The sequence below is a fragment of the Diachasma alloeum genome, unplaced genomic scaffold, assembly GCF_001412515.2.
Source record: "Diachasma alloeum isolate Michigan unplaced genomic scaffold, Dall2.0 Dall_scaffold_00307, whole genome shotgun sequence".
Lineage (NCBI taxonomy): Eukaryota > Metazoa > Arthropoda > Insecta > Hymenoptera > Braconidae > Diachasma > Diachasma alloeum.
The window spans coordinates 159,574-186,224 of record NW_021680446.1 but is presented as its reverse complement, the minus strand read 5'-3'; positions in this window follow the sequence as shown (position 1 = coordinate 186,224).

Genomic DNA, 26,651 nt, shown 5'->3' with positions numbered 1-26,651 from the left:
TCACTCTCCCCCCCCCCTCCTCACCCCTTTCCTCCCCTATACCACCCACTTCGTCTTTCTTCAACATTTCCCCGGACCAGGACCACCCCTTTCATTCCGTCCCCCCGCTAGCTAGTATTTATATTGAGCGTCTTAAAGCATTTCCCTTCAACTCTTACCTCACCCCCCTATCCATCCCCCTAGCGCCATCCTACCCACCCCTTTCTGCTTCTTCGTGAACACACAACCGGGCGAATAGTGGAAGGAAGAAAAGAGAGGCGGATGAAGGAAAACTGCGAGTTTCTTTGGTCTCACTTGCACCGGGATGCAGAGAGTGTCTCAGGTTTTTAGGGGTAGGTAGGGGTAGGGGAGGAGAGAATTAAATTAGGGATTTTTGGAGAATTTGTCTGGAGAATAATTAATTAGGGGTTTCTCAGTAGTTTTTTGCGTTTCTTACTTTTAGGTCTTTCTTTCTAGGGGTTTACTGGAGTTATAGGGGAGGTAGGGATGGGTAACGGGGATCTAGATTTTTGTGGAAGGCACTTTGTAGAATTTTCCTGGAGGATTTTCAATCGATTTTTAAAAAATTATTTTTGAAGTTTTCCTTTTCTAGGGGACTTAAGAGATTAGAGCGGAGGTAGGGGAGGGATTGATGAGGGTCTGTTTTTTTTTGTGGGAGAATTTTTAGAGAATCTGCCTGGAAGCAAATTATTAAGGATTTTTCAGTCGTTTTTTTTTCATTATTCTTGATGTTTTCCTCTTCTAGGGGATTTAACAGATAATATAGGGGCATTAGGGAAATAGTGACAGGGGCCCAGTTTTTTTTAGGAAAAACATTTTGGGATTCCATAAAAATGATCATACTGACTGAAAAAAGTCAAGTGAAATTCTCCCCTAGAATCACACATCCCCTAAGCGTTGGACAACCCCTAGATAGGGGAAAGAGAGTTAGAATTAAGTTAAGAATGTTCGAAGAATTTGTCTGGAGGAAAATTAATTACGATTTTCTATTTTTCTCTGTGTGTTGGATATCCTTAGACTAGACTTCTCAGATTTCTGAAAAATGCCTGAAGGTGAAAAAAAATCTCTTTGCACAACGATAAATGAATAAACAAACAGCCCCCCCTCTTCCCCTGTAATAATCTCAATCCGAAAAATGTCAAATTCCCACAGTCACGAAAAATCCATCAGGAATTTTATCGTGCTCTGTCATGGGACGTATAATCCAAGATAATTGAACGACGAATCGTTAATTTACAAATGTCTGGTTGAAGACATGAAGTCTTTTCGTGGCATTAGGCCAAACCCCGTACCATATTCACCAAACGAGTTATTTGCATCGAATTGAAGCCGGTTGCCTCCTTATTACACTCGATTCAGTTGAGCAACGCATTTGACCCTAAATTCAATCGATTTGCCCCGAATTATGGAAACAATGGTCCATTAAAATGTGCCTCAAATTGAATTCCAGCAGTCAACCCATTCGCTGAACGACTCTCCATCTGGGGTCGGGAGTGACCCCAACGGATGGATGGAGATTTTTTTCAAATTGATATAAAGGTTGATTTTAATTGCAATCAAATTCCGTTTATGTGTAATGACTGAGGGAACAATGAGATAATGCCACAACAGGAGTGTAAAAATCATGAAGTTCTAGAATCACCAATGCCCTTCACCGTACCCCCTACCGCCCCTATAATCCCGGAATTCCCCTAAAAAATATTGAATGATAAAGAAGAAAAAACGCCGGTAAAAACATAATTAATTTCCCTTCAGACAAATTTCCCAAAAATTTCTAACTTAATTCTAATTTTCCTTCCCCTATCCAGGGCATACCCAACGCCTAAGGAATTATTATAAGGGAATGCCAGTTTTATGACAGAGATTTTTTTTCAAATTGATAGGAAGGTTGATTTTAATTGCAATCAAATTCCGTTTATGTGTAATGACTGAGGGAACAATGAGATAATGCCACAACAGGAGTGTAAAAATCATGAAGTTCTGGAATCGCCTATGTCCTTTACCGCACCTCTACCTCCCCTATAATCCCGGAATTCCCCTAAAAAATCTTAAATGATAAAGAAGAAAAAACGCCGGTAAAAACATAATTAATTTCCCTTCAGACAAATTTCCCGAAAATTCGTAACTTAATTTTAACTTTTGCTTTCTCTATCTAGGGCATGCCCAACGCCTAAGGGATTATTGTAGGGGAATTCCAGTTTTATGACAGAGATTTTTTTTCAAATTGATATGAATGTCGATTTGAATTGCAATCAACTTCCGTTTATGTGTAATGATTGAGAGAACAATGAGATAATGCCACAACAGGAGTGTAAAAATCATGAAGTTCTAGAATCACCAATGCCCTTCACCGTACCCCCTACCGCCCCTATAATCCCGGAATTCCCCTAAAAAATATTGAATGATAAAGAAGAAAAAACGCCGGTAAAACCATAATTACTTTCCCCTCCAGACAAATTTTCCGAAAATTCCCTACTTAATTCTAATTTTCCTTCCACTATCTAGGGCCTAACGCCTAACGCCTAGGGAATTATTATAGGGGAACGCCAAAATTTGGCGGGAAAACCGATTTTTTGAGGTTATGAAGCAGCTAATGGGTGCAAATAGGTTTGTGACCAGTGTTTGGGACCAGAAATTTTCCAGGCTATGCAGTGGGGTCACTGTGGACCCCATCTGTAAACATCATGCATTTTTTACGACTTGAGATTTATCAGAAAATCCTCGACCACAAAATTTCGACAACGCGAGCCAAAATATTGGCACAAAAAATGATCTCGATGACGAACCTCACATTAACCTCCCCCAATGAAATCTCACACACACGGAACTTGGCCCTGGGATACTTGTTACAAGCGTGTAGTCATGCAAACGTTTGAATTACCATGGATTCAGCCGTGTATATTCAACGCTCGGACTTGATGCCTGACGAGCGCAAGAGTCCAACAATCCGTCCGTGCGAGAAAGAGAGAGATGACCGGTTAAAGGGCATGGGAGTTGAAATAGGTGGAGCGAATCGATCGTAAAGCCTGCGAAGATCTATCGTTGATCGTGCAAACTGCACGATCCTTCTATTTTATTCCACCTCCTCTTCATTTTTTCCCCTATCTCTCTTCTTCGTCTCGTCTCACTTATCTTGAGAAATCCATACCGCTACAAATACCATTACGAATTATTAAATTTAATTATTGAATCTGTCGATTTAGTCATCGCGAGTGACGTGAGATAAGAATTTTAATGAGGTCTTGGGAGAGCTGATGAAGAGGGAGATTCATTGGGAGAATGTGACAATGAGATAATTATGATTCTCCGATTTTTTTTTTCGCTTTTTTTTAGGAAGAGGGAAATGAAGGGACAATTTTTACGGCATTTGAGGATATCCAAGCGGTTCGGGCAATCTTTTCTGAGGATTTTTTTTCCAGTCGTTTTTTCCTCATTTGTAATTCAATCCGCCACCAATCGATTTTTCCCAATTTTCAAGAACCCATTTTGCCCCACTGTGTTACGCATAACCTCGCAAAATTGTTTTTCATAACCTCAAAAATACCAAAAATCCCATAACCTAAAAAAAAAATTCCCGCCAAATTTTGTTTTTCCAAGAATCCATAAAAATAACGGGGCAAAATGGGTTCATGACTAGGAATTGAAACCGGTAATTTTTCTCACTAGAGAATCATATGGATTTCATTCACTTCCGTTGGCAAGATCGAAATCAGAAATGAGAGTTGATTTGATGAAGGTGGTCATCAGCTACCATTAGCGTGTAACATTGTACCGTGACAGTGTGTCTTGCAGGTGGGGGAGAGCGTGCCGGAAGCGAGCAGGTGACTGGTAGTTCCGCTCGATCGAGCGCTGTTCCGCGCCATGGGTCCCGAAGATCAGTTCGTATAATGCTCTCCCGAATGCCGCCACAAGATTTTTTTTTCACCCGAAGGATTATATCTGTCTCACTTTGACTCGCTGTGCCAATGCCCAGAGCATTCGTTTCAGCGTCCGGTTTTCTTTATATCCTGTCTTCTCCTTTTCTCAGAGATTATGGCCGAGTTTACCGGAGGCCAGTCAAGCAAATATATTGAGAGAATGGGAGAAAATGATGGAGGAAAAATTGAGAGGTTATTGTGGGGGCTTTGAGGTTAGGCGACATGACTCGAAAAATTGAATTAGAGTCTTTGGTTAGTTGAGGAGGCGCTGCCTCCCATTGTCGCCATCTTTATTTTGATAAGATGAGTCGTGTTGAGTCATCGCAGAAATTTATATCTCGCAAAAATGGTATTTTCCCAAAAATTTGACAGCTTGAAATTTTTGAATGCTCGATTTTTTTTGAATGGAGAGGAAAAATTGAGAGGTTATGATGAGGGCTTTGAGGTTAGGCGACATGAGTCGAAAAATTGGATAGAGTTTTTGGTTAGTCGAGGAGGCGCTGCCTCCCATTGCCGCCAGCTTTATTTTGATAAGACGAGTCGTGTTGAGTCATCGCAGAAATTTCCATCTCGCGAAAATGGCATTTTCCCAAAAATTTGACAGCTTGAAATTTTTTTGACACTAGATTATCCCACTCCATGGGACTCAATGTATGTCAATTATAGTGAATAGTGTTATACAATGGTTACTCCCTAACATTTCAGCCTCTGGGGCCAGAATTCAAGGAATTAAATGTTCGAGAAGCCCCTACTCTTCCGTTGGAGGCGGAGCCAGGAAAGAGATAAACAGAGAGAAAGAATCTGCCTGTTTCACTCTCACACGCCGCGTGTAATTTTACTGCGCAGTCCCGTCGCGCAGAGGGACACACAGATCAACCCAAACACATTTACGTTGTCGATGGTGGGGGAAGTCAACTTCTCCGACTGAAATGTTAGGGAACCGAAATGTTAGGGAGTAATCACTGTATTATATTTCTGAAGTTAATATCATGTTTTCCGGAGGAAAGATTTCAGGAATGTGTTCTATTTTTTTTACATATCCAATACATCCAGTGTTACGTTTTCTGAAACCAATCTATTCAGCGTATTGTGTCATTGGATTTTTTATGAATGATGATAGCATACATTAAAGATATTACGATAATGCTACGTTATATTATATTCGATACTATACTATACTGTATAAACTATGAGTAATCTTATACAATATATAGTAGAGTACTATATATATTATAAAATATAATGTAGATAATAAAAAAAATTAAATAATAAACTAATAATAATAACATACATTGAGTATACGATATTGTGTTATATTACATATACCATTATATGTGCTTAGTGAATTATAATATAGTATAGAATATAATATAGTATTATCGTAATATCTTTAATGTATGTTATCATCATTTACAAAAAACCTAATGACACAATACGTTGAATAGATTGGCTTCAAAAGACGTTACACTCGGTTTTTTATTAAAGGATCTGTTTTAACAGTTTTTGTAAAAAAAAAATTGTGCACCTTAGGAATTGTGATATTGACTGACCACTGTGAATACACAGAGCATTGTACGGGAAGACTTGAAATGGATGAGTCAGGGTAATCCCCGGGACAACACACTTGACCGAAGAGTTTGAGATTCGACTTGATAGGCAACGATGCGTGGAGAGGCACTTGCATTCATGTGGATACAGTCTACGTGAGGTTGGACTGAACTCTGAACCCAATTCTCGAGTCTAGAAATAATGAAAATCGTCTCATCTTTCACTTTGTAAATTCAGTTGTCTTATAGCCTGTGCTAGCCTCAATTATTCAAATTTTTTGAGGTTATCTCCAAAATAGTGAATATGGGATGGTAGAGATGATGTCAGCAACTGAAAGCCCGGAAAATTTCCGCTTCCGAACCCTGATGTTGAGCTCCTTTTGACCCACAATATCCCTCAATATCTACACAACAAAATTCAAGGTCACAAAACGGTTTTCAAGGTCACCAATCGGTAATTAGAGCAAAAGGGTCTCAAAACCAGGGTTTGAGAACGGAAATTTTCCCAGCTAGTCGATGAGATAATTTTTGTTGACATCCTCCCACCCCTTCCCCTAGAAATTGCGACTTTTCAAAAACCTGTCATTTTCATTTTTTTATTTTTTTTCATTTATTTATAGATTTTTCTGTATTTAATTGATTGATTGATTCTCGTATGAACAAAAGGTGTACATTTACATTTGTATACTTTCTGGTAAGCTTCAATGGGCTTTTGCCTGAAGTCTTGATAAATAGCCAATAGCGAATAAAAAAAAATTGCCAATAGCCAAAATTCATCTAAATGTGAAAACATGTTCTCCGCAAGTAGATATCAGTTATTCTCATTGAAACCATTGACTTCACAGATGGAAGAATAATGTTCATCTATTTTTGTGACGCAATTTCAAAAAAATTGTCGACAACGCAAAAACCAATTTTTTCGTCCACTGGCAAAAAAAAAATTCTCTTGTTCCTTGAACGAATTCTTAATCGAGGACATGGACATGCGATATCTTATTACACCTCAAAAGATCCCGAGTAAGTGATACCCGCGTATGTTTATCGCTCGTCTAATTAACTAATTTACTCGGTGTACATTCACACTTGTGCATGAGAGGTTTAAAATAAAAACGAGAGAAAGAATGGGGGGGGGGAAAGAGGGAAAAAATGAAGTTTATATGTGTGGTGAGATTGCAATGTATCGGGTCCTTGCCCCGCATTTCTGCGGGAGGCTAAAGGAGCCCATTACTGGGCCATAAAATCCCCCGGGCTCTGTTACACGCCTCTCTGCACTCAGTGTATGTGCAATGTTCAAACAAAAATATTTATTTCATCTTTTTTCGTAATTTTTGCCATTTTTTCACTTCATCAAATTTTCCAAAGAAATAAAGAAAAGTAAAACAAAAATTGGTTTGATAATTTGTCTTTTGACATTTTCAAATAACTAATGGGGCAAAATGGATTTATGATCAGGATTTGGAGACGGAAATAAACTGGACTATTCAATAGAACATTTTTTCTCTTTTGATTTTATGAGAATTGAAAATGTTGATAATTGCGAAAAATTGCATTTGTAATTGTTTATTTGTTATTGTTACTGATTTCTTCATTGACGGAGTGAGAATGATTATTGGATCGGGTTGACCTCGACGATGTATGAAGGCCACGGTGTAAAATTGTGCATATTATTCAACAATTTTAAGACCTCGATCAATGTGCCAGATAAAAACAAACATTCGTGCATTTAAGAACTCAAACACTTGTATCAGGAAATACCAGAGGTGCACAATAGAACATTAGATTCCTGGTATTACATGCCCGGTTACACCTCTCTATCATCGAATGCAAAGTAAACATGGTCACATCAATAGTTACTTGTGTCAAAAGACACCTCTACAACAAAATAACCAGAATCTTCACGATCTGTTATCAGAACATGGAAAGAACCGTGTCTATGCAATTTTTGGGGTCGAAAATGACCCCATCCTACAGCCAGGAAAATTTGCATTTCCAAACCCCGGTCAAGAGCCTATTTTTCCCCACTAGTGCTGATTAAAAAAGTCATTTTCATCAACTAGAAAACGCTTTTAAAAATGAAATAAAGATTTCACAAACTGCCAAAAATTTAGGACTAGTTCGAGACGATAAGTTATTGTGGAGAGACCACATCACCCAAACCAATCAGAAGGCCAAGGCAATAATGGGCCGTTTATGCCACCTGTTCAAAGCGAAAGCGCTGTCAACAAAAATGAAAACAAAATTATCCAAGGCCCTAGTCAGAGCCGTTCTCACTTGCGCTGCCTCCACATGGCACAATGCCGCTCCCACCCATCAGTCGAAAATACAAATCACAGAAAATAAATTCCTGAGAGTAATAAACAACACGTACCGCCAACACCCAGATCAACCAACTCCACGAGATTTCGAGTGCAGAATATATTGTCGACTTCATCTCACGATTAACCAGAAGACTCGCTGAAAACGTCAAGTCACACATCAATTCACTCATAAATCACCTCACCCCATGCAAATACTCACGCTGGTCCAAGGGCCAAAAGTAATCGGGGTGGATCACTCCTCCACCAACACGACACTCATCATGTTATAGGGTCTTTCCTAAATACTCATTTTTCCTTATTCCGCATCTACATTCACTCCCACACACCTCCCTCCCACCAATCTCCCAACCGTTATGCAAGACACATGTAAATGCCTCCGAGCTGTAGCTGTACAACATCATCAAGTTAGACTCTGTAAACTCCGTAAACAATGACTCCTCTATTCTAATTGAACACAAAAATTTCAAAATCCAAAAAGATATTTTCAATAATGACACGAGAATAAATAATTCAATATTCTAACCTAAAAGAATTCAATTCTCAAAAGCATAACCTCATTTTCAGCTAAACCCAGTCATCAAGACACGGGGCAAAATAGGTTCATGATCAGTCTCGGAGAACGTAAATGTCGCCGACTTTAAAACCCCCACCACTTTTTTCCCCTCTCGAAAAGTGAGAAAAATAAAAGAATAATGATCTCGTGGAGAAATTAATTTGCGTCGGAAATGGATGTGCAGGCGCGTCAAATTGAGCAACTCGAAGGCTTCAATTCAATCGCGTTACAAATTCATCATCCCCGAAATACTGCCATTCATTTCTGCGATCAGGTAGGAAACCCCCCCCCCCCTCACCACGTTTTTTTTCCTCGTCACGCTGATGTGAGAGGTAGAGTAGAGAAAGATAAAAAGGGAAAAGTTGAGAATGAGATGAGACGATTGGGAGAGACTAAACCGGAAGCCGAGTCAATGACTCCGGTGAGGTTTATAATACCGACAACGATTGGCTCTTGGGTGTGATACTTGAGTTCAAGTGGAATGACAAGAAAACTCACTGGTTTCAATAATAAATCACCGTTGAATCAATGAATTCGAGGGGGGACTCGGTGGGAAGTTAAATTGTGGATTATTTTCTGTGGATGATTGAACATATGATGGGTCGTAGATTTTTTTATTTTTATAACATTTAGTATTAATTAAATTGTTATTATTCAAGGAATTTTATTTTAATAGTTCGGGTTACGGATAACCTTTTGTTTTAGCTCCTTCTGTTCTCTGATATTTCACATCATTTTTTACCACTTGACGTTCTACGCATGTGCTACCTGCGCAGTGAAATGCGCAAAAGTCCCAAAAGTGAATCGACGTCATTCAGAGGCTTGTGTTGTGAAGAGGTAGAAGACAAGAAGTATTTTGAATTTATAATTGAATTACGATATGAATCAAGCAATAAAATAAATAAATAAAACAAAATGAACGCATTCAAGAGACGATTGAACATCTGTCGTACATGCAAAAGAAAATGAGATTGATAAAAATCTCCGCAGAAAGTGACAATGCCACCGCACAATGATTGCTAAAATTAATTTATAAAATAAAATAAATAAATAATAAAATAATTCTCTAAAAATTAAAAATTGACTGGACAATTGAATTTTTTGTTTCGTATAATTTTTTTTCATTTTTTAAAGGTCACAAGGGTCAAATATCATGTGAAATGTGAGAACGTCTGAGGTGTTAACAATTGACACAGAATTTCCCTCAACTCTCGAGTGCATACAATTTTCTACTGAAATCGTTTCTCAACTTTTTTTTACTACTCTCATTTTTTTCAAGTCCATTATTTTCGCGTGGGATTATCTATGCCTGCCTTCACCGTTAACCCGTGATTCACGGTTGAGCAGTGAATTTCGTAGCCAGGGCAAAAATGAGAACCAAACGACTCATCGAGCATCGACACGCTCGTGATTTTCCGTCCATGGATATATCTTTTTACACCTTGAGGGAATATATAAAAAAAAAACAATGGTATTCAAATAATCAGACGTTGACTTTCCAGTTGTTCGGAGAGTGTTTCACATTTTTTTGCGACCAAGTAACTGCAAGAATAATTACGAATACATGAAAGCGACAGGACTGGTCAATTTCTAGTACAACGGAGGCGCGAAAATCATGAAGTTCATTCATCTCAAGTGATTTCCCAAAAATTAATAAGCAGACAAATACTCAAAAATCAAATTAATCATCGTTCGCCAACATCAATAGAAACTCACCTGAATAATAATTGCCTCAAAAACCCCCGAAAAACTTGGAACTGCAATTTTCAAAAAAAAAAATTCAACTTAAAACATATAAAACTGGGTAAATTGGCAGAAAACTCGTTGGTAGTCGGCGAGATGCACGAAAAACAGGGAAAACATTTTCAAACAAGCACCCAGGGCAGAGTGGAGTGGCCGTCGAAGATCAAAGGATTTTCGACGCCAGAAAATCTTAAACCGAGACTTTGAGAAATTCGAGGAAATCTCCCCTCCCCACCCCTCCTCCGCGCCGCCGCCGCCACAAACTTTTTTTTTTCTCTTCATTGATCTGAAAAAAGGGAGTGAGTAAATGAAAATAAAAGCGAAATGGATGAGAGAATAAGACGTGAAGTTGTGGGAGATTTTCGAAAAGTGTTTTAACAGTGCGAAGTCATCGGTCGGAGAGGGACTCGGAGGTTGGGCAAAAAACGAGATCGATTCGAGGGGGCTTCCGTGCAAGGTATGTGCATCTATTTTTTTTATAGTTTTTTCATTATTTTTTTGGACACGCGCTCCCCGTCGCACACTGCAACTGAAAAGCGATTTAATGCTGAATTCGTGCGGGTCAGGTGTGGGAACTGGCGAGGGTTTTTTTATGCATTCGTGTTAATTGAAAATTATTGATCACTTTTATTGTGATATTTTCATGTATATCATGTGATACCGCATGATCATGCTGCACGATCTCTCTGCGAGATAATTTTTGAGAGACTTTCTACTGATGCTGGCGAGCGATGATTAATTAGATTTTTGAGTTTTTGTTTGCTTATTAATTTTTGGGAAATTACTAGATGAATGAACTTGATGATTTTCACGCTCCTGTTGCGAGATTATCTCAGTGTCCTCTTAGGGATTATGTATTTATTTATATATTGTTGGGTCTTATGTTCTGTTTTGCTTTGTGTCTTCAATGGGTCCTTCTGCCTGAAGCCCTGAATAAAAAATTGAATTGAAAAACTGCAAATGTTGTGAGGAACACTGGTATGTTGAGGCCGTTTGTTATCAGGACAATATTGGGTTTATGTACTCCTGCTGCGATGACTTCTGTTTCGGATACATCCATGGAAATATGAAAATGGGACTGTTGCTATTATTATTGTTGCTCTTTGGTTGCGCTGTTTTCTTGATATTTTTTCGTGATCTTCTCGGTATTTAGCTTGAATTTGTCTGATATTTCGAGAGATTATTCACATGAATTGCGAGATGATGATGTTAGTTATTGATTATTGATGTTGCGAGGTACTTCGAGACATAGTCACATGTATTGCGAGATGATGATGCTAATTATTGATCATTGTAATTACGATATTTTCATGTATATCATGTGATACCGCATGATCATGCTGCACGATCTCTCTGCGAGATAATTTTTGAGAGACTTTCTACTGATGCTGGCGAGCGATGATTAATTTGATTTTTGAGTTTTTGTTTGCTTATTAATGGTATGTATTAATTATTGGCTATCATAATTGCGATAATTTCATACACATTTCTGAAAGACTTTCCATTGACGTTTCCTTCAATTTCCGAATTTACCCATTAATTTCTAAAAAATTACTCGATAAACAAATTTCACGATTTTCCACTAACGCCTACCGTCGACCCCACCCTATCTTCAATTTTTCCAAAGCCCAAACCTTCTTTTCCCCAAAGAAATGTCATTCATTTCTATCAGAACCAATTAACCCCCCTCCCCTAAAAAAAAACCTAGAGAGCTAATAACGATAATAGAAATAAAAGCAACCACTTGGTGTAGAGAAATGAAAGACTCAGGGTGAGGGGAAGGGAATTCGTCCTTTTCCAAGAAGACGATTAAATCCGTGAATGAACCGTCCGAGAGAGACTCCTCTGGACGATAGAAAAATGGAGGAATGAATGGTTTTGCGGTGGTAGCAGCGGGTTTTTGGTCGGTTCCAGTTCGGCTGGAGTGGCTTACTCGTTTAGTCCTTCCCCCCCCCCCCCTTTTTTTTTTTTTTTTTTTTTTTTTTTTTTTTTTTTTTTTTTTTTTTTTTTTTTTTTTTTTTTTTTTTTTTTTTTTTTTTTTTTTTTTTTTTTTTTTTTTTTTTTTTTTTTTTTTTTTTTTTTTTTTTTTTTTTTTTTTTTTTTTTTTTTTTTTTTTTTTTTTTTTTTTTTTTTTTTTTTTTTTTTTTTTTTTTTTTTTTTTTTTTTTTTTTTTTTTTTTTTTTTTTTTTTTTTTTTTTTTTTTTTTTTTTTTTTTTTTTTTTTTTTTTTTTTTTTTTTTTTTTTTTTTTTTTTTTTTTTTTTTTTTTTTTTTTTTTTTTTTTTTTTTTTTTTTTTTTTTTTTTTTTTTTTTTTTTTTTTTTTTTTTTTTTTTTTTTTTTTTTTTTTTTTTTTTTTTTTTTTTTTTTTTTTTTTTTTTTTTTTTTTTTTTTTTTTTTTTTTTTTTTTTTTTTTTTTTTTTTTTTTTTTTTTTTTTTTTTTTTTTTTTTTTTNCTTCTTTCACTCCCTTATATACCTCAGCATACAGCGCTCAGATCGCTCCTAATTATGTCATAACAATTTAACTCTACGAGCGGGCAACTTATTCTCTCTACCCCCGGTTGAATTCTCTCTTTCTCGGTCTTTCTTCGGGTTAAGCCGCACTGGAGTGTTTATTTCCAGGGCTGGTGCAGCCATTGGGCATCGGACTGTTATTCCTTGGAGGTTTGATGATTCCTTGGAGGGAGATGATTTTTTTTCCGAGATCTTGAGGTTTATCGGTTTGTGGAAATTGGAATGGGGGGGAGGGTGGGTGGCTTGGACAGGCGGGAAAATTTCCGTCTCCAGACGCTGGTCATGAACCCATTTTGCTGTTATTTTTCAAGTTATTGGGACAACGAAATTCGGAAGAGGGACGAAAAAGTGCACTTTTCGGACGCTAAGTTTTCGGTCCATATTTTTTTAGGGTGTCTTTGGAGGAGAGGGAAATGGTTAAAAAGTATGCGTATATATGAAGAGAGAGGTCGAAAGCGATGAAAAACTATTTTGCACGGTAAAATCGTCACATTATTCACTAGGGTGAAAAAGTGCACTTTTCGGACGCAATTTTTTCTTTAGGATGTTTTTGGAAGAGAGTGAAATGGATGAAAACTATTCATATATAGAGAGAAAGAGAGATCGAAAGCGAAGGAAAATCATTTTGCACCGTAAAATTGTCACATTATTCAACAGGACGAAAAAGTGCACTTTTCGGATGCTATTTTTTCTTTAAGGTGTTTTTGGAGGAGAGGGAAATGGTTGAAAATTATACAAATGTATAAAGAGAGGGATTAAAACCGAAGGAAAACCATTTTGCATCGCAAAATTATCACATTATTCAACGGGACGAAAAAATGCACTTTTCGGACGCTTTTGTTTCTTTAGGCTGTTTTTGGGGGAGAGGGAAATGGTTGAAAATTAGACATATTTTTTAATAAAATGATAGAAAGTAAAGGAAAACCACTTCGCCCCATAAAATTGTCACATTATTCAACTGGACGACAAAGTGGACTTTTTCGGAGGCAAAATTTTTTGATGATTACAGACGAACTAAAGGGGCCAAAAAGGGTTATGAGCAGTCATTGAAGACGGAAATTGAAAAATGTATACACTGGTCAGAAACCAATTTTGCCCCGCTATTTTCTGAGTTACGCGAAAAATCAAGTTTTCCGCAATGATAACGAAAAAGTGCCGTTATTATCGTGCTGTATGTAAAGCAAGGTGTTGTCCGATACCTAAATAGAAAAAAACTCATCTTCTCAGACTCATTGGTCCACATAAGAGGAATTGATAAAAATTAAATTGTAAGAATACCGTTGGGTACATTGCGGCATCTCGAAGGATGACTCAGTAGGGCCCCATACGTCGAAGAGCGCTAAACGAATTAGACCCCACCGATAAAGACAACAATGGGGCCCCCATTACAAGACGTCTGATCATTACAAAGAGATATGGCTAATAAGATCGATATACACATTCCATCTTCGCCAACGGTACTAATGAGATTTATGGTACATTGACGTTTCATTCGACACGTTTATAGAACTGTTGTCTAATCCCTCCCATCGAAAAAAGTAATTTTTCAATTTAAAAAAAAAGTATTATCCCAAAAAAAATTTCCGTTTCCAAACACTGGTCATAAATCCATTTTGCCCCATTCGTTCTGTAGCTATCGATCAAAATAATTGTCGAAAAAAATGGTTTGTTTATCGATCGCGAGAGAACTAATGGGGCAAAAAGGGTTTATGACCAGTGTTTGGAGACGGAAATATCCCGGACTACCCCATGGGGTTACTCATGACCCCAGAAGTCAACTTTTTAATTATGACAAAAAAATGGTGAAATAATTTGATTTAAAATGTAAAAAAATCACCGATGCGTATTGGTTCACCTAATCCACTTGTCGAATGTTATACATCATAGAGAATCTGTTGGTTAAAGGACTCAAAACAGGTATATAAACCATTGGTCGTGTATTGCACCGGTAGATGTGCGCCGCGATGCGTTAAATTAAAGTTCAACCCCCGAAGAGAGCCAGCTGTAACCCAAGAGGCCCCAAACCCATATATACAAGAGCGCACTAACAGATTGAATCCGTGACTATCTCCTCGCGTCATTCCTCCTTTTTCCCCCTCTCTCACTCTCTCGCTCTTCACCACTCGATTATCTGTGAATGTATGTGTGTGTGTGTGTGTGTGACGAACCCACGGAGAAGTTTTCAGGTGATCGAGGACAAGCATCCTCACTGTAATCATTTCTTTGATCCATTTTTTTTCCCACTGAAAATTATTTCTCAAGGGACTATACATTTTTTACAATTTTTTTCTCCCAATAATTTTCGAATTTGCGTAAAAAAATTAGATGTGGCGGAGTGGGGTCGAAAATACCCCCATTGTATAGCCAGGGAAATTTCCGATCCCGAACCCTGGTCATAAGTTTGATTCGCCCCATTAGTTCTCCTGTTATCGAGAAAACAATTTTTTGGATTTTTTTGCCATCACTTGGGATTTGTAATAGGGTTTTTTAATATGTAATAGGGTTTTTTAATATTAAAAATTTTCCCTATCCAGCATCTCCTCCCTATCCCCATCCCTCATATTGTTAACCCATTTCTCACCCCTCATGTTATATATATGTTATAGCCTCCGGGCTGATACTATACCAATCAATTTTGTATGTATAAACTTGTTCCATATTGTTGTCTTGTCTTGTTTGTAAACATCTGTCCATGTTAATAAATCTTGTTGAATCTTGAATCACTTCGGATTTTTCGATCTGGGAGTAGGGGGCGAATCTAGGGGCGTCGCGATTTATGATCCATCTTACCCCATAATATCTGGGTTTATGGAGAATATTGATTTTCTATGTTTTTCACCGTCGATCAGAGTTTGTCAATCTAGGGGTAGGGGCGAACCCTATGGTTATATAGGGGAGTCGGCGCTAGTGACCTATCTTTCCTCATTAGCTCTATTACGATCAAAAGAACGCGTTCTTAAATTCTTTATCATCATTTCGACCTTTTCAATCTAGGGGTGGGGGCAAACCCTATCTTTACATAGAGGAGTTGTGGTTAATGACCTATCTTCCCTCATTAGCTCTATTACTATCAAGAGAGCAAGTTCTCAAATGCTTTGTCATCATTTCGATTTTTTCAATCTAGGAGTAGGGGGTGAATATAGGGGAGTCACGATCAATGACTTATTGGTCTCATGAGTCCTCTTATCGAGGAGATAAGCACTTTCTCCCTGAGCCCCCTCTTCTTTCAATCCCCAACCCCTAAAAAATCCCCCCTAGAAATCTCAACTCATTTCGATCCTCACAACCCTTTCCTCACTTAAACCCAAATAAAACGTGAGATTCAACCCCACCATGAGTGCAGCGCTAGCGCACTCGCGACACCGTGCAGGGATAGTGAAACTAGGGGGTTAGGGGGGGAGGGGGTTGAGGTCCAACGAAAAAGAGGAAAAACCCGTGAGAGAGAAAATACAGAAGACGGCATTTCCAACCCCTAAGGGAGAATCGGAACCGCAGCTAGCCGTCTCACTTCACCGATGTTTGTTTTACATCTTCTCTCCTTAATTCCTCTCCCTCTCAACCCCCTATCCCCCTATCCGCAGGATCCAACGAAATTCTCCATCTCTTTTTCCTCACGGGCGTTCGTTTCGTCGGCGGGTAACGAGAGGAGAAACACCCTCGCTACTTTTAATCGACCCACGCTTTCTTCTGCTTATACATACCTAGGCCAACCCCCCCTGTCCCCCTCACAACCCCCGCCCCCCTAACCCCCTAGGTGGTGGGTGAAGGAGGTGAGAGGGACGCTCCTACCTCGTGGGAGCTCCTTCGTCGCGTCTCCACACTTCTCATCTACATTTTCCCTCTCACCCCCCTACGCCCCCCCTCCCCTACCCCTTTTTACACCCCCTAGGTTTTCTCCGTCTTTGTTCCACTCATCTGATAGATGCTAGGAGGGAAAAAGCCACCCTCAATTCTTCCACTCTCACTCCCACCAATTTCCAACTCTCATCTTTAAACTCAAACCCTCCCCCCCCCCTTCCCCCTATCGCCCCCCCTATCTCCTCACGCTGGTCTTACATGTTGGGTTTAAGTAAGGGCGTTGTCTTTGGAGAGAAATGAGTTTTGGGGTAATTAAAAATTGTTCGCGTGGGGTTTCATCGGTGGGGCAAGGGGTAGGGCAATCTAGGGGGGGATGAGGGAAATGGGGCAAAATGGGTTTAATACCAGTGTTCGGAGACGGCAATTTCCCTGGCTTTCCAACCCAACAGTTGCGTTCGGAATTTTTTATTTTTTTTTATTTTTCTTCTTCTTCCGCACATTTGTCTTCTTTTTCTTTGTTTCATCGCGGAAAAGTAAGGGAACAATAAGAGAAAAAAAATTGGTTGTAAATTGTTGTTTTATGTACATACATAGACCGACGATAGACAAAGGAGTAGGGGGGAAGGCAAAGAGTTAGAGATCGGTACATGCAGGTGGCCAAGAAGGTGAACGTATGTATAAAAGATAGTTTCGTGGTTTATGGCCGATTACCGTAGCGCTGGGCTCTCCGGCTCGTAACCTAACCTGCGTAACGTACACCTCTCTCTCCAATGGCTCTGTACATAAATAAATACACATACATAAAACTTTAGCACATACAATGTGAGTGAACTGTTTCCTCATACGAGTTACTGTTTTACTTGCATTCTTGGAAATACAACAGTTTTATCCTATTTTCTAGCATTCGTATAACAACTACTATAACATTCCCACAATTTGTCTGTAAAGTGGTGTTGCGAGGTGTCACGAACCGGGTCGAAAGATATCCCATCGGGTAGTGGGCGAAATTTTCGGCTCCGAACACTGGTTATGAACCTATTTTGATCACGCAGTTAGCATGTAATTTGCGGAAAAAGCTTTGATACATGTGCGTCCGAAAAAGTGCACTTTTCCGTCCTCCAACTTAAAGTATTTTATTCTCCTCATAATTCCGGAAATTTTCGTTCTTAGACTCTGGTTATAACCCCTTTTGCTCTATTACTCATTGCGTAAATTAAAAAGAAAAAACTCCGGAAGTTCTGCATCTGAAAAAGTGCACTTTTTCGTCCTCCAACGTAAAATATTTTATTTTCCTCATAATTCAGGAAATTTTCGTTTTTAGACCCGGATTATAACCCCTTTTGCTCTATTACTAATCGCGTAAATTAAAAAGAAAAAACTTCGGAATTTCTGCGTCCGAAAAAGCGCACTTTTTCGCCCTCCAACGTAAAATATTTTATTTTCCTCATAATTCAGGCAATTTTCGTTCTTAGACCCTGGTTATGAGTTCATTTTGCTCTATTACTCATTGCGAAAATTAAAAAGACAAAACTTCGGAATTTCTGCGTCCGAAAAAGCGCACTTTTCCGTCTTCCTCCGACAAAATGATAATTTCCCCATAACTCCTAAAATATTGGAGCAAAATGGGTTCATAACCAGAGTTTGCGAACGGGAATTTTCCCGGCAATTTGATAAGATGATCTTGGACCCTATCGGTGTCCCCTAGAAAATCATAGAAAAAACATAATAAACAGAAGGTATCGTTAACCTCAAATTCACCTCTGCAACCCCACTCCCCTCCCTCCAACCTAGAGCAGAACAGTTTCTCAAAAATTCTCAGAAACACTAAATACCCAATTCCCCTACCCCCCCTCCCCTATAAAAAAAGCAACTGTAAAAACGATAGTTTCGCGATTCCCGGATCCAGGACTAAAGGTAAATCGGTCTGGAAACGAGAGAAACGAACTGTAGCATCATGAAACATCAGATGCCAAGAGCTGAGCGTGGATATAGGGGTAGGGGTGGGGGGTACTGAGTCCGGTCGGCCTCGCCTCTATACACTTGTGGGAATCACGACGAGTACCAGGCTCGCTGGACCATCACGAAGTGAAAGGTCTCTCTCGGCCCCGAGAACTCTCGGGGTAATGCATGCTCGGCTTTTTCGACAGATCGACCCCCCCCCCCTAACTCCCCTTCCCCTTATCCCCACCCCACCTATCCGTCTCAGTCTTTCGTCTTCCTCTCCGGCCAGTTTATTCGCGCCCATTTGCCCAAACGATTATATGGAAGACGTAACCACATTTCATTTTAGGCCAATAAATAAATCAAGGGTTTGATGATGTTTTAACTAGATTGAATTACGGCCCTTTGTTTTTTTTTTTTTTTTGAAGGATCGCGGGAGGGGCGATGAGCGGGAGTGGGGGGTCGGATAGGGGGCCTGCTCTCTCTTCAAATACTGATCAGCAGCCCATTTTGCCCCGTTATTTTCGGAGTTTTGGAAAAAATATAAGTTGGGAGGGAGAGGTTTAAAAAGTGCACTTTTTCGGACGCAATTTTTTTTAGGGGTTGCGGAGGAAATAATGGGGCGAAATAGGGTTATAACCAGTGTTTTTAAATGGGAATTCCTCTGACTAGATGATGGGGGCACTTTCGACCTCATTAGTGATGGCTCCATTTTGAGTTTTTTTAGCGCGTTTTCGAGTGAGAGACGGAAATGAAGTTGGCTAGACGTGATTTATATATTATATTTTTTTGGAAATGAATATCGAAGACGAAACAATTCCATTTTTTCCCACTATTTTGTCTAATTACTGAACAGTACGAAAAAGTGCACTTTTTCGGACGCACATTTTTTTGGCCATTTCGGAGGAACTAACGGGGCGAAATAAGGTTCTGACCAGTGTTCGGAAACGGAAATTTTCCTGCTAGCTAATGGGGTGACTTTCGACCCCATCTGTGGTGGATGGATTTTGAAAATTGTAGGGTCGTTTTGAAGAAGAGGCAGATGAAGTCGTTTATTTCTTTTAGCGCTCCGAGTTGGCTCGGAGTGAGTTATATATGTTGCCCCGTTGGAACAAAGATCGAAGGCGGAAGAAACAAGAGCGTGTGGGAAACACACCTTCCGTGGCATGCTAGGTGGGCTCCCATTGTTGCATAGAATTACGACTCTCTATACGGCTGTTCGCAGTATATATATCGGAAAAAGGGTATTATAATAATATAGGTGTACCGGTTTCACTCAAGCAACAAAACTTTGCTGATAAAAATATTCGTTTGATATTTATCTTTTTCATTATTTTTGAAAAATCCTTGGATTATCAATAACAAGAGAAACAATGGGGCAAAATGGGCTCATGACCAGTGGTTGGAAACAGAAATTATCCGGTTGCCCGGTGAGATCATTATCGACCCCATTTCACTAATATTTCTTTTTGGGGTTGAAAAAATAATTCCAATATTCTCAGTGAAATCATGTTGACATCAATTTTTTAATTTTTCTTTATAAAAATTGTTTTGTCGACTTCATTCGGTGCTTATGACCTCTGGAATTTGAAACATACCTCTCAGCTCGGCTGTGAGACAACGAGAGAGCTGAAATATTCCAACTGTCCAGTCATCTCCACGAGCGTTTGGAGTCGTTGATGAAGAAATTAAAATGTCACATCAGCATTGCAGAATAATTCTGATGCTCCCTGGGTGGAACGACAAATAACCGATGGATCCAGCGGTCATTCTCGCACGTTTACACTCCACCTCGAGTGATTAACATTTTCACCTGACACTTGCACTCAGGTGACAAACATTAAATTCAAATGATTGATGATGAATCGTCAGACCCTCGGGTGTTATCATTGATTGGGAATATTTTGGGGAGAGCACGGACTGATAATCGTCGGTTCTGCTCGACATTCTAACTGTTGAAATTCGGGGCAAGAGAGAAAAAAAATTATTGATGATTGAAATGGTTTTTCAATGAATTGATAAAATTCATGCAATTGCTCTTACAATTTTTGTTATCATTTTGACTAATTTACCTTCCCAAATTGTTAGTTATGACTTATGATACATTCCACAGGTATTGAGTGACTCATTGTTGATAACAATTCGTGCAAAATTAAATAGAAAAGCAATAAAAGGTGGACAACAATAGAAAAAGAGATTGAAGAATTGAAGAGTTGTTACGAGTGGAAAAGGGGCGGGATTGACTCAAGTGACAACTATTAAATTCAAATGATTGACGATTAATCGTCAGCCCCTCGGGTGTTATTATTCATTGCGACTACTATTGGGGAGGGCACGGATTGATAATCGCCGGTTCTGCTCGACATTCTAACTGTTAAAATAATTCAGGGTGGGAAAGTGTGAGTGACTTGGTGCAATGGACCCGGGTGAAAATTTCTTGTTTATTCAAGGATGAATAATGGCCTGAAGTATCGGTTAACCATCGATCCATGTCAATTAACATCGTCAGGGTTTCTGCCATTCTTGATAAATTAACGGCGGGGGGGGGNCCCCCCCCCCGCCGGTAATGGTTATTTTCCTGACTATGCGATGGGGCCATCCTCGACTCGATTGAAAACGAAGAAATGTTTTTTCTCCCGCTGTTTCTCCTCTCAGTTGAAGAGGGAATGCGCCCCTCGATGTATGAGGTACGATGTAAATGCGAAAAAGGGATGAAAAAAGGAGGGAAAAGCGAGTGGAAAAGGGGGCGGGATTGACCATGGACCGTCGAGTAGAAAATACTGAGCGAGAGGAGGGTGCGGGAAAAATGGGTGCGCGGTACGCCGACGAATAAACGGGGGCTTTTTCCAGTGAGGAGAAACTACGTGGGAAAAGGGTAAGTGAAGGAGGGAAAAGAGGGAGGCGACGTGACTGTGTACGTGCAGGGGGAGGTTTTAACCTCGCTTCCCCCAATGCATACCGGGAGATTGGATTGTCGTGTACGAGCGTTGAAGTCACCCGGGAAAATATCGCAAACGCCATTTTCAGGGGGGTGGCGATTGTTTTTTGAGGTTAGAATTTTTGTTATTTGAAGTTTTTACTCTGGGCTGAAGACATTGTGTATTTGTTTTACTGATAAATACAAAATAGTCTTGACATGCCCGTGTTCGTCAGAAGATTAGCAGTTTTTCAATTTAATTTTTGCAAAACAGAACATAAGACCCAAAAATATACACATAAATACATAATCCCTGAGAGGATATTGAGATAATCTCACAACAGGAGCGTGACAATCATGAAGTTCATTCATCAAGTAATTTTCCAAAAATTAATAAGCAAACAAAAATACAAAAATCAAATCAGTAGCGAAGCGGTAAACCGGGTTAAGTCGATTTTGACTTTAGGCCAATTTTTGACAAATATCTCGGAATCTAAAAGACATAGCAAAATTTTTCTCATAACATTTTTTATAACCCTCAATTGACTCTACAAAAAAGGTTGTAACAAAAATTTCTGTATCTTTTTTAGATTCCGAGATATTCGTAAAAAACTGGTCAATAGTCAAAATCGACTTAACCCGGTTTACCTCTTCGCTACTGAAATTAATCATCGCTCGCCAGCATCAATAGAAAGTCTCTAAAAAATATATCGCAGAGAGATCGTGCAGCATGATCATGCGGTATCACATGATGTACATGAAAATATCGCAATAACAATGATCAATAATTAGCATCATCATCTCGCAATTCATGTGAATAATCTCTCAAAATATCAGACAAAATCAAGCTAAATACCGTGAAGATCACGAAAAAATATCAAGAAAACAGCGCAACCAAAGAGCAACAATAATAATAGCAACAGTCCCATTTTCATATTTCCATGGATGTATCCGAAACAGAAGTCATCGCAGCAGGAGTACATAAACCCAATATTGTCCTGATAACAAACGGCCTCAACATACCAGTGTTCCTCACAACATTTGCAGTTTTTCAATTCAATTTTTTATTCAGGGCTTCAGGCAGAAGTACCCATTGAAGACACAAAGCAAAACAGAACATAAGACCCAAAAATATATCCACATATAAATACATAATCCCTGAGAGGACACAGATAATCTCACAACAGGAGCGTGAAAATCATCAAGTTCATTCATCAAGTAATTTTCCAAAAATTAATAAGCAAACAAAAACTCAAAAATCAAATTAATCATCGCTCGCCAGCATCAATAGAAAGTCTCTAAAAAATATCTCACAGAGAGATATTTTTTATGATCATGCGGTATCACATAATATACATGAAAATATCGCAATAGGACACTGACACAATCTCCCAACAAGAGCGTGAAAATCATCGACCTCACTCAGCCCATCATTTCCCAAAAATCAATAACCAATCAATGACTTAATAACCCCCGTACAACCGAGTTCTGAGACCGTAACAAATAAAGAAATGATCATTCCTTCAATTCTCAAAAGTCATAATTCCCCCGATAAATGCTCCCATGCCAGGGGTGGTCGTACTTACGGCCGAACGAGCACGAGATATTTTTCCCTCCTTATCCTCCCAACAGCAATTTTTCGTTTTTTTTCTCTCCCGAAGACATTTACCGAACGAGTATAGATCGAGAACGATTAAGAAATCCGTGACGGGCATTGTGTTCTCTCTCACGTAGCGATGTATATACATGTGTGGTTTTATATCGGCACGGGAGGGGGAGGGGGGGGGGGNGAGTGAGAGGATGCCTCGTGGCCGCCTCGGGGTCGTGGCCTGGGCCCTCCTGCCGCCGCCACAATAATCTTCTCTTCCCGGGCGCTTCGACTTTTTCCTCATCCTTTTTTCTCTTACGAACCTCCGGTTCTTCTCCCCCCTCCCCTAGCCCCCCTCACCCCCCGCGACTGTTGTTCTTACATGTGTATATGTGCTCTGGTATTCTTACTCGATGCGATGAGCCGCACGGGATCGCTTCACTGGCGAACCCGGGGTGATCGACCGGAAGAAGTCGAACGGTTAAATTCACTCGATCCGGATACAATCCATTGTTTTCTCTCGTCTTGATCGATTTGTGAGGGAAAAAGTTCACACGGTGAGTGGATATATGTTGTATCATGTAGCCGGGGAAATTTCCGATTCTAAACACTGGTCACAATCTCATTTTGCCCCATTAGTTCTTTTTTGGTGGGGAAAACAAATTTCAATTTTTTATCACCACTTTAATTTTTTTTAATCTAGGGGTAGGGGTGATCGTAGGGGAGTTATGGTTGTCGACCCATTTTATCCCGTTGATTATCGTTGCAGTCTGTCAGAAAGTTTCTGAGAGAACAAATTTTTCGCCTCATTGTTTACAATTTTTTAATCTAGGGGTAGGGGATGAGAATAGGGGATTTGTGAATGACAAACGATTGTAGTCCATTAGTTCGCCTCTTATGAAGGTTACAAATTTCTTAATTAGGCATCATCAGCTTGAGTTTAGAGATACACTTTTGAGTCTAGGGGTAGGGGTGATTATAGGGGAGTTATGATTAATTATCCATATCATCAAATTAATTCTACTTGCTTCGCGGGAACATAATCCTCCCTTTTTCTTCATTCTTCAAATTGTTCAATCTAGGGGTAGGGGGCAGATATAGGGGAGTCGTTACCAACCAAATTCGCCCCGAATTCGTGTAAATCCCTCAAACCCCGAATACCTCCTACAATAAAATCCACAATGAAAACTCACTTCCCCCCATCATCACCACTCTAGGGGGGCAAGAGGATTCATCACCTACTAGGGTTACCAACCTAAAGCCCCCTCCCCTACCTGCCATATCCATTACCAGCTGCCCTACCCTTCCACAATTCCGTCTCATCTCAAAGACAATAAAATCCCCGACAATAAACACAATACCCCCCCCCTATCCCCCTACACGATTACATACCTCCTGGCGTTGTCTCCTTGCGCCTTTAAAACTTTAAACGAAAAGCAGTTAGTCAGTCACGCGTTGCGGTTAGCGCGCCACGGCGGCTGCGGGATCGCGCGTCAGGCCCCCCTCAGCAAATTGACAGGGGCAGGGGGGGGGGCACATTCAACTCCCTACCTTTACCTAAAAATCCCCCACCCACAGTGCCCCTCTACCCCTAGTGCACCTTCATTCCACCACTAATAATTTTTTTAATACTTTCATATAAAAATAGAGGATGAACAATTTACCTGAGAGGACACAAACTGTCTCGCGGTCGGGGGACAACAGAAGTAGTGGGCGTGGTCGCTCCCCCCCTCCCTCCCCTACTCCCCCCTATCTCCCTACTGCCACTACTTACCTTGTCCCCCCGCCCCCGCGCTGCCCTCCCCCCTATAACACCGCAAAAGAAGTCAACAGCCACTAGAAATTATACACGCGGCAAAATATCTTTTCACTCATTTCTTTTATAATAATTTTTTTTTTCAATTTTTGTCTCCTTTGTTTGCCTTTTGTTCCGGTTGTTTTTATTATTTTACGTTGAAGAGATAGAAATTGAGGGGAAGGGAGTAGTGGCGAGGGGTGGTAGGGGGAGGGGAGAGGGGTCATATCGTTCTCCGGGTGGATTTTTTTTACACTTATACAACGAATAAATAAGAAAATCCAAATGCTCGTTCGTCACGAGCTTGTGGTCGGCGAGTAGAACGCCGCCGTCTCATCTCGTGCGGCCCAATCAGCCTCGTAATCACTGTGCTGAAACATTTCTCTCTTGTGTTGTTGTTGTTCTTGCCTTTTTTTTAGAGTTTTGTGATACTCGGGTGTAGGTGACGGTGGCCCCTACGCCACTCCTCCAAAACAATTTCCCGGATTTTTTTTATGAGTTTTTAATTATTGGGGAAAATTAATTAATGGGAGGGGGAGAGGGTAAGGGATAATTGGAGATATTAGAGGATGCACTCACCGTTCCATTTTGCCCACGAAGGGAGTTTGGAGTATCAAAAAGTTGACGTTGCGTACTAAATAGCACTTTTTCCCACTGTTTTGTGATTACACTGAGTGAAAATCTGATAGAAATATGATTAATAGGCCGATAATGACCCGCTTGTATACCTAGAGAAATTTCCGTCTCTAAACACTGGTCATAAACCTATTTCGCTCCGGTAGGTAACATGTAATCGGAGAAAAACGATTGCGTCCGAAAAGTTCACTTTTTCGGCCGGTTTAATATCTTTTTTTTTTTGTTGTGTCAATTTCAGTTTGAGCCGGATTTTCAGTTGGAATTTAATGAACTAATTTTGCTCCGTTAGGTGCCGCGTAATCCACAAAACACCATTGCGTCCGAAAAAATTCACTTTTTCGGCCTCCCCACTGATTTTAGATTTTTGGGCGTAACTCGGGAAGTTATGGGGTAAAATAGGTTCATGACCAGTGTTTGGAATCGGAAATTTTCCTGGCTATCTGATGGGGTCATTTTCGACCCCAAAATCTGATATTCATTTTTATTTTGATCCTTGCTTTCAGTTTGAAAAAAAATAATAATAAATACCACTTAAAATATTTCAACTATTTAAGTCTAATAAGTTTTTATTTTTCTCTACAAGGGAAAATAAAAAATGTTCAAGAGCTGTTTTATCCCTTAAAATTCTTGGTAGATACATTATAACGCGTATTACGGATATATGAAGTCTTTCTGAGAATAGTCGTTGAAGCACGAGCGGTAATTGGTGGAAACGATGCGCTAAAATAATTCCCTCTCAGGTGGATGGAAATCATAGAAAACGGTTTTCATACGCAAGCCTCACACAACAGCACGAAGGAGTCATGCGGTAATTATTTTTAAACTCAAGGTGCTTGGAGAAAAGTGGATCATTATTTTTGTCTCCAAGAACTCGAATGCATAAACTGGATGATTGACACTTGTTTCTTCCAGCATCAAAATAATAACCAGAATTTTCATGCTCCATTATCAGAACATGAAAAGAACCGCGCCTATGCAATTTTTGGGGTCGACAATGACCCCACCTTACAGCCAGGAAAATTTGCATTTCCAAACCCCAGTCGAGAGCCTATTTTGCCCGACTAGTGCTGATTAAAAAAGTCATTTTCATCAACTAGAAAACGCTTTTAAAAATGAAATAAAGATTTCACAAACTGCCAAAAATTTAGGACTAGTTTGAGACGATAAGTTATTGTGGAGAGACCACATCACCCAAACCAATCAGAAGGCCAAGGCAATAATGGGCCGTTTATGCCACCTATTCAAAGCGAAAGCGCTGTCAACAAAAATAAAAACAAAATTATCCAAGGCCCTAGTCAGAGCCGTTCTCACTTGCGCTGCCTCCACATGGCACAATGCCGCTCCCACCCATCAGTCGAAAATACAAATCACAGAAAATAAATTCCTG